The following is a 17,119-nucleotide window of genomic DNA, read 5'->3' on the forward strand; positions in this document are numbered from 1 at the left end:
AAAAAATGGTTTACTTTTAGAAGGAAGGATCTGGAACACTAAAGAGGAATGTGACTTGGTCATCAAGTCTTAGTTTCCTTATTTGTTAAAAGGAGATGTTCGTTCAAACTGGTGACTTTCAAACTATTTGTAACGTCTGGTCTTAATGGTACCTAAGGGTCACTATGGACCAGCAGGGCAGGTGGAGAGGGCAGAGAGGGTCGTGGAACAGCAGCCCAAACGTGAAGGTGGAGGCAAAGCTGCAGGGGAGGGCTCTGCAGTTCCCTCTCTCACTTCAACCTGGACAGAGAATTTTTTTCCCTTCCTTCCTCTTTTCCTTCCTTCCTCTCTCTCTCTCTTTCTTTCTCTCTCTCTCTCTTCCTTCATTCCAAAATTTATATCTATTTACAAGATATAAATTAACACATAGAAATACTGAGTTTCTGTAGACAATTTCTTTTTGAATAATAGGGTCTCACTGCTAAAATGTAGTTTGAAAATCACCAAACTAGACAATTCTAAGTCCTCTTCCTTCTATGAATTCCTTCCTTCTAGTAATTCTTTGATTACTGTTAGGATTTTAAGATCCAGAAACAAAATAGCAAGGGAGGCTGAAGATTTTTTAGGACACACAACAAATATCTATCTTGTATGAATTGTAGTTCTGCTAAGATGCAAAGCTGTGGATAAAATGGCATCTTGCAGACCCCGACAGAGATTGGGTCTATGGTGAATAGGTCTAATTTTTTCTTTTTTTTCAGAGCAACTACGCAGGACAGAGCCAAGCTCATTTAGGCACTTAATCTACTAGGTGATGTTTGGACAGAATGACAGAGTTATGGCCTAATTTTAAAAATCAAAGTCTCTTGCATTTAGAGGATCATACACTATAAAAGTTGGGGGGATACCTTGAGATCACTTTCCTCATTTTATGTGTTCACTCAACAATTAACTCAGTAAATTTTTATGAAATGTGTCAGCTACTATGCTGGGTGTTGGGGTAATATATATTGTCCTATCTGTATAGAGATTGTTGTGGTGGAGGACACAGTCAATTAAACAAATAATCAAACATGTAAGACTATAACTACAAATTTTTAGAAGTGCTATTAAGTACAAGAATATGCTTTTCTGAGGTCATATATTAGAGAATACATGAGAACACCAGGCTGTAGGGAGAGAAAGTGGCCTCAGGTCACTAAGCTGTGCTTGAGGAGCTGACACTAGTCTCAGTCATGTGTTCCCTCCATCTCACCACTTGGGCTGTGGAAGTTTAGGCCAATAGTAAGGGCTAAGTGATGGAAATCAGAAATCTCTGAGTTCCTTTTCTGGCATCTACACTACTTTGAAATGTTGGGCAACCTTGAGAGACACCTAAATATCTGCACTTAAGAATGGAAGCTTCAAATTTTTGAAAATAGTTTTTTAACAATTTTTAAAAGTAACTGTTTTAAGGTATCTCTGTTTCCAATATGGTTGACAAGAGGCTGAAAATGGTCTGCAGAGGTAACAAAGTCTGCAATTAAAGAAAAGCAGTCACTGAGTAGCTACAGCAAGATTCCTGTATTATTACTAAAATTTCCAGGCTGCAACCAGGTTCAGCAGCTTCCTCGAGTCTCCTTTTGCAAACTTCCTCCCTCCTCATCTCTTTTCCTTCTACCCCCACCTGTACCACAATCCTTGTTATCAAACTAGCTTCTATCTTTGCATATTTTTAATCTATGTTCATATAATCCTGTGTAAGCATATATATGTACACAATAATATATATAAATTCCCATGAATGGGTTTTGGGGGCCATGTTTTTTGAAAAATAGATCATATTATATACCCCTTTCACTGGGAAACGCCTCAGGAAGATGTCTCCAAGTTAACTGGTATAGTTCTACTTCTTCTACTACTTCTATAGTATCGATGGGTATTTATAGTGAATGAAAATTTGATTATTTCTTGAGCAGTAGGGCGGAGTGAACTCTGGGCACAAAGAAGATAAAACACTACAATGAAAGGGAAAGTGAGGTACAGATGCCTAAACCATTTGGTATCTTTTTTTTTTTTTTTTTTTTTTTGCGGTACGCGGGCCCCCCCACCGCTGCGGCCCCTCCCGCCGCGGAGCAGCAGGCTCAGCGGCCATGGCCCACGGGCCCAGACGCTCCACGGCACGCGGGATCCTCCCGGCCGGGGCACGAACCCGCGTCCCCCGCATCGGCAGGCGGGCTCCCAACCACTGCGCCACCAGGGAAGCCCTATTTGGTATCTTTTTGATAGAACTGATTAGTGGAGGAAGAGACATTTCTCTTCCTGAAGAAAAAAACAAAAATAGATCTTCAATACCTCAGCAGCAATCTTCATCATCAAATCAGTTCCAGACCACATGGGATGATTAATTCTTTCAGCCCCCTCAGAAGGTGAGAATTTCAGAAATACCATTAGTCAGAAATGAACTTAGGAAAACATTTGTAAAATCTCTTGTCATCTCAGAAGAATCTTAATACAACAAACTACTGAATTGTCAGTAAAACATACAGACTGAACCTCCCAGTCTTGTTCACTTAGGAAGGGGGATCTAACACAGAAGATGGGTTGGATAGAAAGGTCTAGAATCTAGATTGTTCAGTGTATAATTGCTATGCAATTGCTTGAGCATTATCATATCCCTTAAAACTCCTCTTATGTTAATCACATTCATCATTTTGGTTCCATTTTCATTAAAAGAGAAAACATCTTCATACTAGTACTACCTTAGAATCTGCTGACTGACCCAGCTTTCAAAGGCAGTATCTTCTAGTGAAAATATGTCTCTTGTTACATGTACAACCAATAAAGCAAAACTAGCTTGTACAATTTAATGTCACCTTACTGCAGACTTCCACAACACCTATCACTATTTTATTAATGTCTTAATTTAATTCAAAGCATTAGAAACCAAGGTGAGTACCAGATATTGCTCCAGTATCCAATACTGTGTCTTCTGAATTATCTGGGACTGACAGTGGGTTTGGGAGGGGGAGGTATCCTTGGATTTCTAATGAGACACCTCTTTTCTGTTTGCTGATTTTTTAAAGGTCATGAAGAGCTGGTTGAGAAAGAAGAGAACATGGAATATCTAGTTTCAGATCATCCCAAACTTATCTCATCAATAAAATGTCACTTCAGGTCTGCTTATTTGTTGGACGGGAAAGAGGTGGAACTTTAAAAAGGCCTGGAGTAACTTCGTGGATTGAAGAGAGACCTTCTCAAATCAGAGATGAGGACTTTTTCACTTGTATTTTTCAAACACAAACTTAAAAAAATAATAAATTAACTTTTCATTTCAACACCTTGAAACCTTAGAAAATTGCATTATCACTGATAAATTATTAAAATAACTTTTTTCTTTTTCAGACATAATAAAGACCATTTTCAGAGACCTGTTGTATAGCTTCAAATGGAATAAATAGATAAGTGAGCTGCTTTCTATCTTCATTCTAATTACAGGGGAGGAATTTTTTTGGATTCCGGATGTTAGCAGTTTCCTTTAAAAATTACTCTGGAAACCCTCTATAAATGAAAGAAATATGTATAGGATGCAAATTCAGTGTGCTGTCCTCATTTACCCAGTGGAATTCAGAATAAGCCCCAGCTTGTGAACATATTAAAGCAGATTGAAATGGATATTAGTGGGATTTGTAAGGAGAAGCACTCCAGTCAGTCAAACATGCTATGCACGAGAACTTTGATAATGTTGTTTTACTGATAATTACCTGCCGGCTGTCACCTCAAAGTGGGATTTCATGCAGGTTCCTGTATTTAAACATTACATTTGGAGCCAAGCCTGCCAAGACACTTATACCAATCTGGCCATGTCCGTTTTATTTCACAATTATCTGTGACTTTCTTCGTGAAAAGCAATGCGGTTAACTCCCTTTTAATTGTGTTTGATCTGTGTGGGCAAGAGACCATCGATACCGTGTTTCCACTTCCCTGGCCCAGAGCGGGTTTTGCCTCTCTCCCTCGCAGGCATCGGCAGACACCAGAATTACTGGAAAGCAGCACTTCCTGATGACCAGCATGAATATTCATCGGACCTCAGAAACTGGTCGCTGGGGCAAAGCAAAGACCTTCTACTTACAAACGAAAGGTGTTTTAAATAGGAAAGACCATCTTCCGTGGTCCTCCTGTGTGTCTAGCGTGTTCGGGTCCTCCAGCTCTGCATCAAACTTCCTTTTCTCTGTACCATGCCCCCACTTTTTTCCCCCCATACTGAACTCCTAATTAAATTTAACAGTTTCAAGAGTTTAAACTGTATACCTTTTTAATTGTGTCCTACTTTGTATTGGCTGATGCACAAGTCTGAAAATGGATATTACAGCTTTTTATGATATAATATCACCCTAATTGGCGCTTCATAGGCCGTGGCTGAATTCTTTTCAATTAAGCGTTAACATACAGTAACTGTTTCTCTCTGCAAATGCTGGAAAGCCATTCACAAGAGAGGACTGGTACTGCACAATTCCAAAGTACCTTAATGTGTCAAAAATGTTTTGTGAAGAAAGCTACACTGTAAATGCAATCACCTACATTGGTGTTCCCATTGTTAACCGGGAGTGAAAGTATTGCTAATTGTCCTGCGTTTTAGCTGGGTTTTTAAAGCATTATGTAGTAAGTACACCGGAGGGTCAATTTGTGAAGTGAAATACTTAGCATGCAAAGCGTAATACAAGATGCTGTGTAATACTTGACCTCTCAGCATAATAAATGTAGCAGTGAAACGCTGTGCATTCAGTATTCACTGAATAGAGCCTTCGCAGTGGAACAAAACCAGAAAATGTTCTCTTCATTCCTTTTTTTTTTTCACTAAGCGAAAATTATTCTTTATAATGGCCATTGCGGCAATTAGCTGGCATTTGGTAGAATAAATGTGCAGAAATAGCAATTTCTTATTTTAAATGAGATTTTGTATGGAGCCTGCAAATTACTTGAGGTATATGAATAATTGTGCCTTAGCTTTATGCTACAGAATAGGGTGTGGGTGGGTATAAAGATTTCCTATTTGCAGTTAAATGTTTAGACATTTTATTATTTTAATTTCACTCACAGTCTGCCTGGACTGACCCTGCTTTCCCATTGATCATTTCATGTGCGCCTGGAAGCAGTGTGCAGATGGCGGGAGACTCCCAATTAGTGCATCATGTTTTTTATGAATGTGACATATAAGTGCAATCAGGTCTCCTCTGGAGGCAATGGTGTTGTTGCGACTTTGAGTTTCTAAATCAATACAATTTAATAATCTGCATGGAATGAATGTTTATCAATGTTCTCTGTGGTCAAATGCAATCGGAAACTTCATTAAATTTTTATCCAAAGTTTTTCACCTTATTGAAATGCATTCTTCCAGGCATTCATGATTCATCCAATTAGCCTTAACTAGGGTATTTTTTTTCTTCTCTCAAAGTGATTCAGTTAATTATGTCCATATATTCATAATTATAAGGTGGATGAGTTGGGTAAAACTGAAAGTATGAAGTCTGCAGAGAGATTCTATGAGGTTTAGAATGTAGAATATAAGAAAGGAATGAGTAAAAGTCAGAGCAATGAAGTGCTTTGTTTTAATCTCCCTCAGCCCTCCCCATCCCAACTGCTTTCGCATGGGGTTTTATGTATTTATTTTTTTCGCTTATTTGTAATCCAACAACGTGAAAAAATTGATTTGCGGTAAGCTCAGAGTGAATAATAATAATAATAATAAAGCTAACACTACAGATACTAAGAACGCTTGATTAACATGTTGAAAGTTATTTTTAAAAATATTTTAAGGTAATATATAGTTGTTTAATGGCTAACTATTCAAACAGTCAAAAAAGAAATTTCCTTTCACCCACTGCCCACCATACAAAGTTCTCTGACCAGAGGTAACTACTTTAGCAGGTCTCTTACATGTTCTCTTCCCACACTTTTAAGTCCTTTCTTCTCATTACCGTCCTTCACACATTTTACTGGCATACTCTAATTATACGTATTCTATATAATATCTTGTTTCAAGCATTTTATTTTTTCCTAGGCAACTTTTCTAGCTCAAGAACTTTTTTTAGGCTTTAAAATTACGTTTTAGGATTATTTTTTAGCGAAATGAAAGAACAGTCTATCCTAATTATTTTTTTACCTAAGACCTAAGCGCATGCAACTTTTTATTCAGACCATCGAGTGACACCCAAAATTCCTCTGCCAAACGCTCTAATGAAGGCAACTCATTAGCAAATGACACAGCTCATCTGTTAAATCCAGCCTGTGACACTGCAGAGTTGGAAACAGCCCCAATTCGTTACTGTTAGTCTAATCTGGGTAAATGATGTTCTCGCATAGCAAGCAGATAGCAGTCCTCTGTCACTCTACAAACAAGGCTTGTTTGCTACACTCCCCCACAACAAGCCCCAGGGAGGGTGCTGGGTCATTGTATTACTGCCTTTGCCCAATGCTCATGCCTAAGAACTTGAACAAACTGCATAGCCACTGCCCAGAAAGAATTGTACATGATTTCTGTCCTATTTTAGCTCATGATTTTTTTTAACCGATGGAACAAATAAGAAGTCACAATTAGAGTTTTACCATTTGAAATGATTCATAGTAAACCCAAGAATGTGAGTTATAACATTTTTCTAATTATTCCTTCCTGAAATGTTCCTCCTGAGACTTTGCAAAGAAGGAGAATGCGGTAGACTAAGGGTAAGATTTCGTTCCTATCTTTGTGTGGTACAGGCAAGTGTTACATAAATAACTGTACAAGTAAAGATATTGGGATGTTAGAACAGAGAGAGAGAAATGTCAACTGCGTTTTCATATTAACTGTTATTAAAAATGCTCTGGTCATGGGGATCACCTGGATAATTTTTCTTTTTTTTTCTGCAAAAAGCTTAATTGTTTCCATTTGCTCCAAGGCTTGGGAGAGGGCCCCAGGGTGGTTAAAAAGCTGCCTGGTGGCTGAGGAGCGGGGCTTCAGGCAGAAGCCCTGACACCAGAGGCGCTCCTCAAAGGCGGCTAGGCTTCGCAGGCCCCTAGTCGTGCTTGAGGGTGAGCCTTTCGAAGAGATACTCGCCCAGCCCCGCCTGGGCAGCAGCCAGCCTGCGGAGGTTGATCACGTGGTCGCTCATCTTCTTGATGAGTTTCACCTGCTCTTCTAGGAAGCGGCTCTCCAGGAAGTCATAGAGTTGGGGCTCTGCGTGGACAGAACCCAGGGCATGCAGATCCAAAAGGGGCGGGTTCAGGTTCTTCTCCCTGAGAATGCCGGCTTCCACAGCGTCCTGGGTTTTACCCCACTCTTCTTGAGGTGGCTTCTGCGCCTCCGCAGCCCTGGTTTTGCATTTTCAAGAGGCGCTTGGCACCCTTGTGCTTCTCCTTGGCCAATTCGTGGAAACAATGGCCCACGCCCTCCAGGGCCACATCATCGAGATGGAAATAGATGCCCAGAGAGAGGTAGGTGTGGGAGGCCCCACAGGTGCGTGTTAACCGGGTGGTTGACTTTCGCCTCCACATCGGTGGAATAATTCTGATGATCTGGGAGCTTATGGTTGATCGGTAATAAGGAGCTAAACTCAAAAAACAGTGTTGTCTGGTCCCGGTGGCCTAGGATAGCCGATGGCTGATTCCGAAGGTTGCAACTGGAAAAAAGGTTGGCGGGTGGTCAGAGTCTGGAGCAAGGGGCGCACCTAGGTCTGCTTTGTCCAAACACTGTTAAAGCAAGAGCCAGATCTGGGGGGCCGCTGAGCGCACTGCTGGATAATTCTTTTCATAAGCTATTTCCTGTCATTGTGATCAACTAACAAATCTTCACCACATCCTGAGAGGTAAACAGGGGTCTTTATAGTTAATTTAAAAAAGAAAGAAAAAAAAAGGATGGCACAAATAGTGAAAATCTGTTGTATGTTGAACTGTTAGTCTCTGCATCATTGGAGGTTTTATATCATTGCCATAAAAATCTAATGACAATATTTTCACCTGGAATATTTACCAAGAAATAACCTTTCTCTTTCAAAAATTGAGTAGAATACCTATGTAGGGGATGCTTCCTGTTTTAAGTGTCTACATTAAGAAAGAAAGTTTCTTTTCCTGTTTCCCAAGGAAACTCCCAAGGAAGCTCCTAGTTTCCTTGGGAAACTTCAACAAAGAGGGCCTCATTGTAGTTCACTCAAACTAGATGACTCCCCGTTTTCCATATCTGTTCTCCTACATCCCGCTTTTACTGGGGGTGGGCCTTCTCTTTGGGGATCTCCTCACTCCCGAATCTGGTTGTCCAATTCCTTTTCCTCGTTCAAGGCCTAGGTCGAGTGCTCTCTCCTCCATGAAGCTTTCTCTGCTGTCCTACTGAGAAGGAATCTCTCCCTCTACTGAACTATGAAAGCAATTTGTCTTTCTACCTCTCAGTTGTTTATATACATTTCATCACCCCTGCTTAACTGTAGGCATCTTGGGAGTAGGATCCAGTCTGAACCAATTCTAGTGCCTTACGCGTTGTGAGTATTCAATAAATATCTCGAGTGAATAACTTTTACCAAGAGGATTCTGGTCATTGATCCATCATTATGATGGCCAAGAGTTCCAAACGTAGAGTCCAAAGCCTTTCAGGTACACACACAGAAAGTCCATTGTGCTTCTGTAGTGCCTCATTCCTTGAGAAATGACCAGATTCCAACAGTCCCCCTCCTCCTATGGCAAAAAAGTTGTGTGCAGTGTGGGTGACATCATGGGATTTCTCACTTTGTCCCCTTGTCTGGTTAAAGATAAACTCTAATCAACCCTGGCCTCTTTCCTAGATGCCTATTTGCCGTTCAGGTTATCAAGCAGAAATAGTTTATTTTAAAAAATTATAAAAGCTGACATTTTTTGAGGGTTGTATGCCAGGAGATGTACTGAGGATTTTATAAATGTTGTCTCATTTGAGCCTCACAACCAGACATGAGGGAGAAGCTATTATTACCCACACATCACTGGGAGGGAACTGCGCTGAGCGGTTAGATGTCTTTCCCGGTTATACTACGATTCTGGAAAGAGCAGAAGCAGGACTCAGGTCTGTTTACATCCATAATCTGAGGTCTTAATCCTTCTCCTTCCTTTTTTCCAGCTTCACAGTTTTCTTCACCCCCTCTCCTCCGTGAACTTCCCATGGAACAGTTGAACTCGGGATATTTGTACACTTTTGTGGGAACTTACCCAGAGCAAACCTTACTCTAGGGACTCTAGACAATGATGCTCTGTGTGTCCAGCAAAAACACCCATCTTCAACCGAAAATAATTTACTGAAAATCCCATTTCTACCTAATTCTATATGGTATGGGCGGGTTGGGGTGCAGTTAGGAAATGAAAGGAGGCCGAGTAAAGACACAAACGTTTCTCTTCACTTGTAGGGAAGGTGCTGTCACACAGCTGAGCATGGAAATGGGTTTACACCAGGGAGGTGGGCTTAGGTGTGAAAGAGACGATCCCCTAGCCCACCCGGGAGCTGTGGCTGTCAGCCTGGGATACACCAAGGCCCAGATACCCCAAGCCCCAGTGTTTGCAAGGCAAATCCATGCTGATACATGGAGCGATCACAGAGCTCCTGGAGAAACCTTCTGCTTGGCGTTAGGGTCGAAAGAACAGCGATGCCCTTCATCCAATACAAAATTTCCAACACAAAGGTGAGAGAAAAACCGAACATTTACTCAAAGAAAAAGGTAAAAACCCATCTGATAAACCCTGCCACAATATTTTCGTCAAGTTTTATTTATTCAGCATTTATACTAGTGGTTTGCAAATTTTAGGATGTAAAATTACCTGGGTGGGTGAATAGGCCCAGATCCTTTCCCCTAAAATTCTGATTCTGTGGGTTTAGGGTGAGTTCCTGGGCTCTGAATTTTAGACCACATCCAAAGAGATTCTCGTGTTCCTCATCAGAGAAGTAAATTCTAAGAAAACAAGTCTGAAATGTAGGCAAGTGCTCTGAGAGCTGACGTTCTGTGGGCTTATTTAGGATGAAGCTTATTAATAACATTCTCCAGGAATGCTGTCTTCGGAGAGCTGGTGACGGCTGACAATGCCTTCAGCTACTGCCAGAAAGTTTCCTGTTCTCCTTCAACAAGGAAAACTTGTTCTAGGAAAACTTTGAGACAGGACCGAGGGTGGGATAGGGGCAGAGGAGCTGTCCCTGTGTGGGTGAGAGGAAGCACCTGTGCCTCTGCTGGTCTTAGCTGGGCAGGCCTCCCAGGCACTCTGCAGGAGGCAGGTCAAGGGACCCCTAGGCTTCAAGGAGGGTCGTTTTCTGAGGGAGGGCTCGGCGAATCTGAAGTCCCGAACAACAGATCTTTCATTCATTCGACAGCTGTAGGGGCCTCTTATGTATCCACGCGGTAGGCCTGGGCCTTGCACATGCTTTTCTCTCTTCCGGGAAGGCCGATATCCCCCAGCTTCGCCTAGTTAATTTTCTCCTTCCGGACCTGGCCTGCCTAATGAGGCCAGTTCCCCAGGATATGCCCTCATGTTATCATTAACCTGGGGAATGGGATTCCTTGATTCATGCCTGTCTCTCTCAGTTGTAAGCTCCATGAGGGCAGGGGCCATGTTATTTTATGTTTTAATATTTTTATCTCTGAGTCACTGGATTTCAGCAAAAATAATTTGCCGAAACCCAGTTTTCAGAGTGACTGCTGCATTTAGCAATGTACCAGTTTCACAGAGTGGATTATTTTTCTGTTATAAATTATACAGCAAATTGTATTAGAATGTTTTAACAGCTTTTGATGATTTCTATGAAGTTCATTGGTTTTAATTTTGTCTTCATAAAGCATTTTAAGGAAAGTTTGATTGTTAACAGCTAAGGATCATAGAATGGTTTAGCCTTTTAGAGTATATATTAAATATTCAGGAAAGGGTATTTAGTAACCAGTAACCAAAACTTAAAGATTAGTACCCTAATTCTTTTTTTTATATATATAAATTTATTTATTTATAGCTGTGTTGGGTCTTCGTTTCTGTGCGAGGGCTTTCTCTAGTTGCGGCGAGCGGGGGCCACTCTTCATTGCAGTGCGCGGGCCTCTCACTGTCGCGGCCTCTCTTGCTGCGGAGCACAGGCTCCAGACGCGCAGGCTCAGTAGTTGTGGCTCATGGGCCTAGCTGCTCCGCGGCATGCGGGATCCTCCCAGACCAGGGCTCAAACCTGTGTCCCCCTGCATTGGCAGGCAGCTTCTCAACCACTGCGCCACCAGGGAAGCCCAATACCCTAATTCTGACATTCATTCCCTTAAGTATGAAATTGCTAAAGAGGGATTCAGAGTAACTAAATTAACATGAAACACAGAGATTTTAGACACTAACTGCTAGTCATATAAAATCAAGGCTGATATGCCATTTGAGGCATTGGTGAAAGAATGTAAAAATGCTTAAAGAGAAATCCAAAGTGGCATACAGAAAGATGGGGAAACTAAGTCAGTTGAAACAATCTCATTCCATGTATAATGCTGTAATTTAAAAATTTAATTGCCAGAAACAAAAGTTAAGTCCACCATGCCACCAAGCGATTGTAAAAGGAATATTAATTAATCATGGTTATAATTTGAAAATATTAGACAATTACAGAAATTAGAAGTAGCCGAAGATTCAATTTTTATTTTCTAGCAAGGAGAAATTGAGGTACTTTTACATGATTGTAGTGCACCAAAAATTTTGAAATAAAAGGGCAAATGTGTTCAATGATACATAAAGGAAGTAAGGAGGCTCATGAGGGGTTGGCATGATTAAATGAATGACAAAAGTTTAAATTTGACTTACATATTACCATAAAACTAAAATTTACAAAAAAGAATTTAAAAGATTAGTTAAAAATTCTAAAAATGCTAAAAAGATAGGTAAAATAAGAAATGAAGGAAATGTAATAATTATTATAGGGAAATATAATAATAGGAAATAATGAAGCAACAACATCATATACTGAGGCCATTATTCCTCTTAGAAAAATGGCAAAAATAATCCTTTAAGTGCTAAAGAGTTGACAAAACTGTAAATGACTTAAAAAAAGAAATCTGTTTCAGACTGTATATTTCTAAGAAAAATAACTAAAATTTTGGGTAACTTACTCTTTATCCATAAGAAGAGTAAACTATCCATAGCTTTTGACAAATTATAGTTCTTCAAAATGCTGCTATAAAAAGCAAATAAAAACTGACTAAGACCATCCTACAAAAATCGTAAATTGTATAGTTAAACTTGTTTTTGATAGATAGTTACATTTGGTAAATCTGACAAATTAGTGATTCAGTAATCGACCATTTGATGCATTCATTTTGCAGGGTTGATTTTTGGCCAATTAGCCAGTTTCTTTCTTCAGAGTTTCTTTTATTTACCATCTCCAAAACCTGTTGCAGTGCCTGGTATGCAGAAGATGCTTGATAAACAGTGGATGAATAAATGAATGGATGAACTGTGCTGGGGCAGGGGAATATAAAGGCAAATAAGACCGTCAGGGTTCTTGGCTTCGTGAAGCTTACCTTCTCCACTGAGTGGTAGTTCAACTCTTTTCGGTTATAATCTTTATATAACCGTAGAGCGACTTCATCTTCGTGTTGTACTGGTTCTTGATTCATAGGAGCAGGTTTACTGTACCGTTACACTACATTTGGTATTTAAATGGAAATAGAACTTCATTCCCTAGAAAGGTGGAAAACTTTTTCAAATAGGCCAGAGTGAGGCAATATTACACAGGCTTGTTTGGCAGTAAAATTTCTGATAAAATGATTGAAACTCTAAAGGTAAATTCCGTCTACGTGACATTCGCACAACACTTCATTCTGAAGTGATTGTCAAACAGATGCAAGAGAGAGAGAGAGAGGGGGAGAGAAAAGCAAGCAGAGAGGAAGGAAGAGCCAGCCAGTCCTCTTCCCCCCACCCCGCACCCCCCATTCATCATGGAGGAAGTGCTCACACAAATCCCATCCCAGGAAGTCACAGCTGGGCTGAAGTCTTTTTTTCTTTTCTTTTTTTCTTCTACCCCTTCAACTCGTCTCCTTGTCCATGATCAGAAACGAAGGGAAATGAGGTAAATGTAAACCCATCCCAAGCTTCACAAAGTCGACAGATGACAGGTAGGACGTGCAAACGGAGAGCCCGGCCCCTTGCGCACTGCCCGCGGTATCCTGAGCTCTTGGGGAACTGGTACAGTAAGAGCCAGAGGCTTTTCCTGTGCAGTGAGTTGGAATTAAACATGCTAATTTGAGGTCTCTTTCAAGTATTTTGTTTAACTCCATTGGCCTTTAATTCCTTTATATTGCATCATTTAATGTAATGTTATTTATATATGAAACATGTTATGCTTATTAACCAACGTGCAAAAATCCAAAGTACAGATTTTCTGTAATGGGCTAATTACAGGACTTTAAAGCCACCTACTGAGTTTTGCTGAGCTTCACAACAGGTTCACTGAACTGGATAAATTTATTCAAACGTGTGGAAATGAACCCCATTCTATGTGCAACGGTACTGGGAAAACACACAAATTATACCTCAATACCAGTTTAATGGGTCAAACAGTGAACCTGAATACTGAACTTATCTACATCTTAAACTAGTGGGGAGGCTTGTGGGAAGAAAGGGAGTTTCTCCCTGTTTGTAAACAGCGGTAATAAAACAATAAGCCTGGCAATTAGGAGCCAGTTCTCCACACTCAGAAGACAGAAGGGGCTTGCCTTCCAGTGACCTTTGAAAATACACAACTTTCATAACCCAACCTGAGTGGAATGGAGTGACGAAAGCTCAGCAAACACACATCTCAAGCACAGCCCTTTAATCTTTGCTGTGGAGAACAAGAGGTGCCTTTTCTTGTGTCATGGTTTAGGAAGACTTCAGCACAGAGTGTTCAGAGTTAGACACACAAGTAAGGTATAAATATGTGGTGGAATTAAACACTGTCTTCAAACCAGCTTTTTACCCCTGAGCTGGATCAGAACAACAGAGATATGTTGATCGTGTTAGTATTAATTCTTAATTAATCCATTCTTAAACGGATTTTTTTTGCATTTGAGAGTTCCAGAGGATTTTACACTCCAACTCCATAGCATCATATTTAGAACTATTATCCTATTATAAGAATACCAAGACTGGGCAGGGGCGGGGGTGGGAGAAGAAAATGGAGGCTATAGACAGGGGTTTGAGAACCTTGTCAGGGGCAAAGTTGAAAGAAAAGACCCTATTTGCTATGTCGCATCACTGCCAATGGAAGTACTGTTTTCCAGTAGAGAAACACACACACACATGCACATATACACGCGCACACACACATATATGATCATTTCTATCCCTTAGATGAAGATGGACATTACTTTGATTCTTTGATAGGTTTCTGTAGTAGATCTATCAATTTTGTCATGAAAGAGAAAAGAAGGTCATTTCCAAGCCTGAAAGAGCTCCAGTCTTGTCCTCAGGGCACCTTCTTTACAATGTACAATCCACCCCGTGACTGACAGTTGGGTGTTGATAACCTAATTCATGCCTGTCTCTTCACTGAACGCTGGTGTGCCCAGCTCTCAAAGCAATGAGCCTGGATTTTCAGAGCGCTCTCCAAAAGTGCCACGTATACCAATAAAAAGAGAGATCTGCAGGAAATGAGGTGTGACGCAGGCCAGCTTCACCAAGACTCTCGGACCAAGAAATAAGAATTTAAATATGAAATACTAAAATTTAACACATGACTGAAACAAAATAAATGGTGTACCAGTGAAAGCATTTGAGGTAATTAATCAATGCTGTGTTTGTACATATCATTAAATATATTATACTCAGTTTAGATTTGATTTCTATGCTCCTTTTATAAAGAGTTAAAAGAAAAATACATTTGAATTCACGCTGATACCGAAAACATGCTCCTAGCTTCTAGTTTTTTGGATTTCAAATCATTTCCATTAACAAACAGCTATTTGCCCTCTAATAAAATATGTCATTATGCTTTATTCACATCGCACAAAAGAATCACTGAAAAATCGCCCCAATGATGGCCAATAATTACACATTTTGCTCCTGTGCTAGCGATGAAGAAATCTGTTCATTGGAGAAAGCAGGTGCTGGGGCATCAAGCTAATAGTCAATGTGAGCCGTGGTAATTAGCCACAGCGATTGCTAAAATTAACAATTAGCTAACATGCAATTCTCTTTTTTGCAGGCTGCAGTTTACTTTGTATAATCCTTGCATGTTCTTAGTAATTATTCTGACAGCTTATTATTTTTATTTTTTCTGGTTTGAACACAGCTTTAACATTTGCATCGGGCGACCCAAATGTTCAACAGGCAGGGGCGAAACAACTGCTTGACTAGGCATTTTTCTGAGGCCACATTTGGTGGTTGATCTTAACTTTTCATGGTTGGGGAGGGGACGGTTATAGGGATAAGATCTCTGAGTCTTTCACGGCTATTGTCTTCTCCCCTCGGGCCTTCACTTGGTCATCCCGAAGCTTTTACAGGGAAAACTGCCCAGTCAGCGGCAATTTAGACTCGAGGGAACACTCCAGGGCTGAACACAGTCAGCCGGTCAAAACATCTTCTTTTCATTCTTCTTCCCTGAAGTGTGTCTTTGGTTGATGCATTCACTGTCCTCACACAATACCCTCCCCCCCCCTCCCCTTACTGAGGGAGAAAATGCAGCATACTGTGTGGATAGTTCCGGTCAGGGACTCTACGCCGGGATAATATCGCTAGAGCCTTCCAGTGGAATAAGCCTGGTGAAGCCTCAGCCTATGTGTGAAAGAAAAAAGAAAAAGAAAAATTAAATGGCAAGGGAGTAATTTGTTTCCGGAAAACCTCTGGGAGGGAGAGATGTGATGAAAGCTCTTAAAGCATTTAAGTAAGATAAACTGTGGCAACAACTTTAGCAAACTGCTATTCCAGATTGTATTCGTTTCCTGTGCTGGCCAACAAATCACCACAGACATAGGGATATAAACGATACAATTTTATTTTCATACAGTTCTGGAGGTCAGAAGTCTGAAATGGGTCTCACTGGGCTAAAATCAAGGTGTCCCCAGGGCTGCGTTCCTTTCCTTACCTTTTCCAGCTTCTAGAGTCTGCCCACACTCCTTGGCTTGTGGCCCTTCAGAGCCAGCAATACTTCCTCCTCTCACTGTCCAGCCTTAGTCATGGCTCCCTTTGACCACAGCTGGGAGAGATTCTCCAATTTTAAGGACCTATGCGATGACATTGGGCCCACCTGGATAATCCAGGATCCTCTCCCCGTCGCAAATCCTTGACTTCATCACAACATCTCTTTTGCCGTGTAAGGTAACATATCCACAGGTTCCAGGGGTTAGGACACGGACATCTTTGGAGGGCCGTTATTCTGCCTATCACACACACCAATGACATATGCACATATGGTAAATTTGTGTTTCTCTACAGTTGTGAGTCATCACACATTTAGTGTCAGGGAATTGGACCATTGAGGACTGGTGGAGATTGGGGGCCGGGGGCAGTGGATGTCTGTGGCTTCCATAGACAGTAACTCTGTATTGGCCCTTCCATGCTAGGTGTCTTAACTAATGCACAGAGCCAGTGTAGGCCAGGCTTCGTCCTGTCCCTCCCTCCCAGGCTCCTGAGTTTGGAGGGCCTTTTCAGCCTCTTCGTAAGAGGGCTGCCTCTTAGGGTACAGGCTTGGCCTGGCTAAGAGCTATCATCGTGTGTCCTGTGCTTTATTATGGCGTTGGGCTGTAGCATGCTGGTTTACTGTGTGAATGAGTGAAACAGATTGCTGTCCACAGAAACTCTGAATTACATCAAGAAACACCACCCACTGCAGCCCTGAATTATAAAATGCTGGTGTATGGTCAGGCCACCCAAGATGGCTGTTCCCTCGCTCTCTGTACATCCCGCCCGCGCCCCCCCCCGCCCCCGGCTTAACCAGCGCCTGCTTCACCTACACCTTACTCACCTGACTGACCTTCCTACCTACTTGCCCGTGCCCCAGCTGGTGATTGTTCCAGCTTTAGATCAGAGCTCTCCATTATGTTTATCAAGGGGTGGTGAGGGGCGTGCCACTCTGCTGGTTTCCCTGGTAACCGATGAGCCAACCTGATATCAATCCCCTACCTGGTAACCTCCCCCTGCCCTGCAGCAAGCACAGCCGCCATGTCCTGCCTGCCGCCTGACGCACGTAGTG

This window comes from Leucopleurus acutus (genome assembly GCF_964270905.1).
Source record: "Leucopleurus acutus genome assembly, chromosome: 1".
Lineage (NCBI taxonomy): Eukaryota > Metazoa > Chordata > Mammalia > Artiodactyla > Delphinidae > Leucopleurus > Leucopleurus acutus.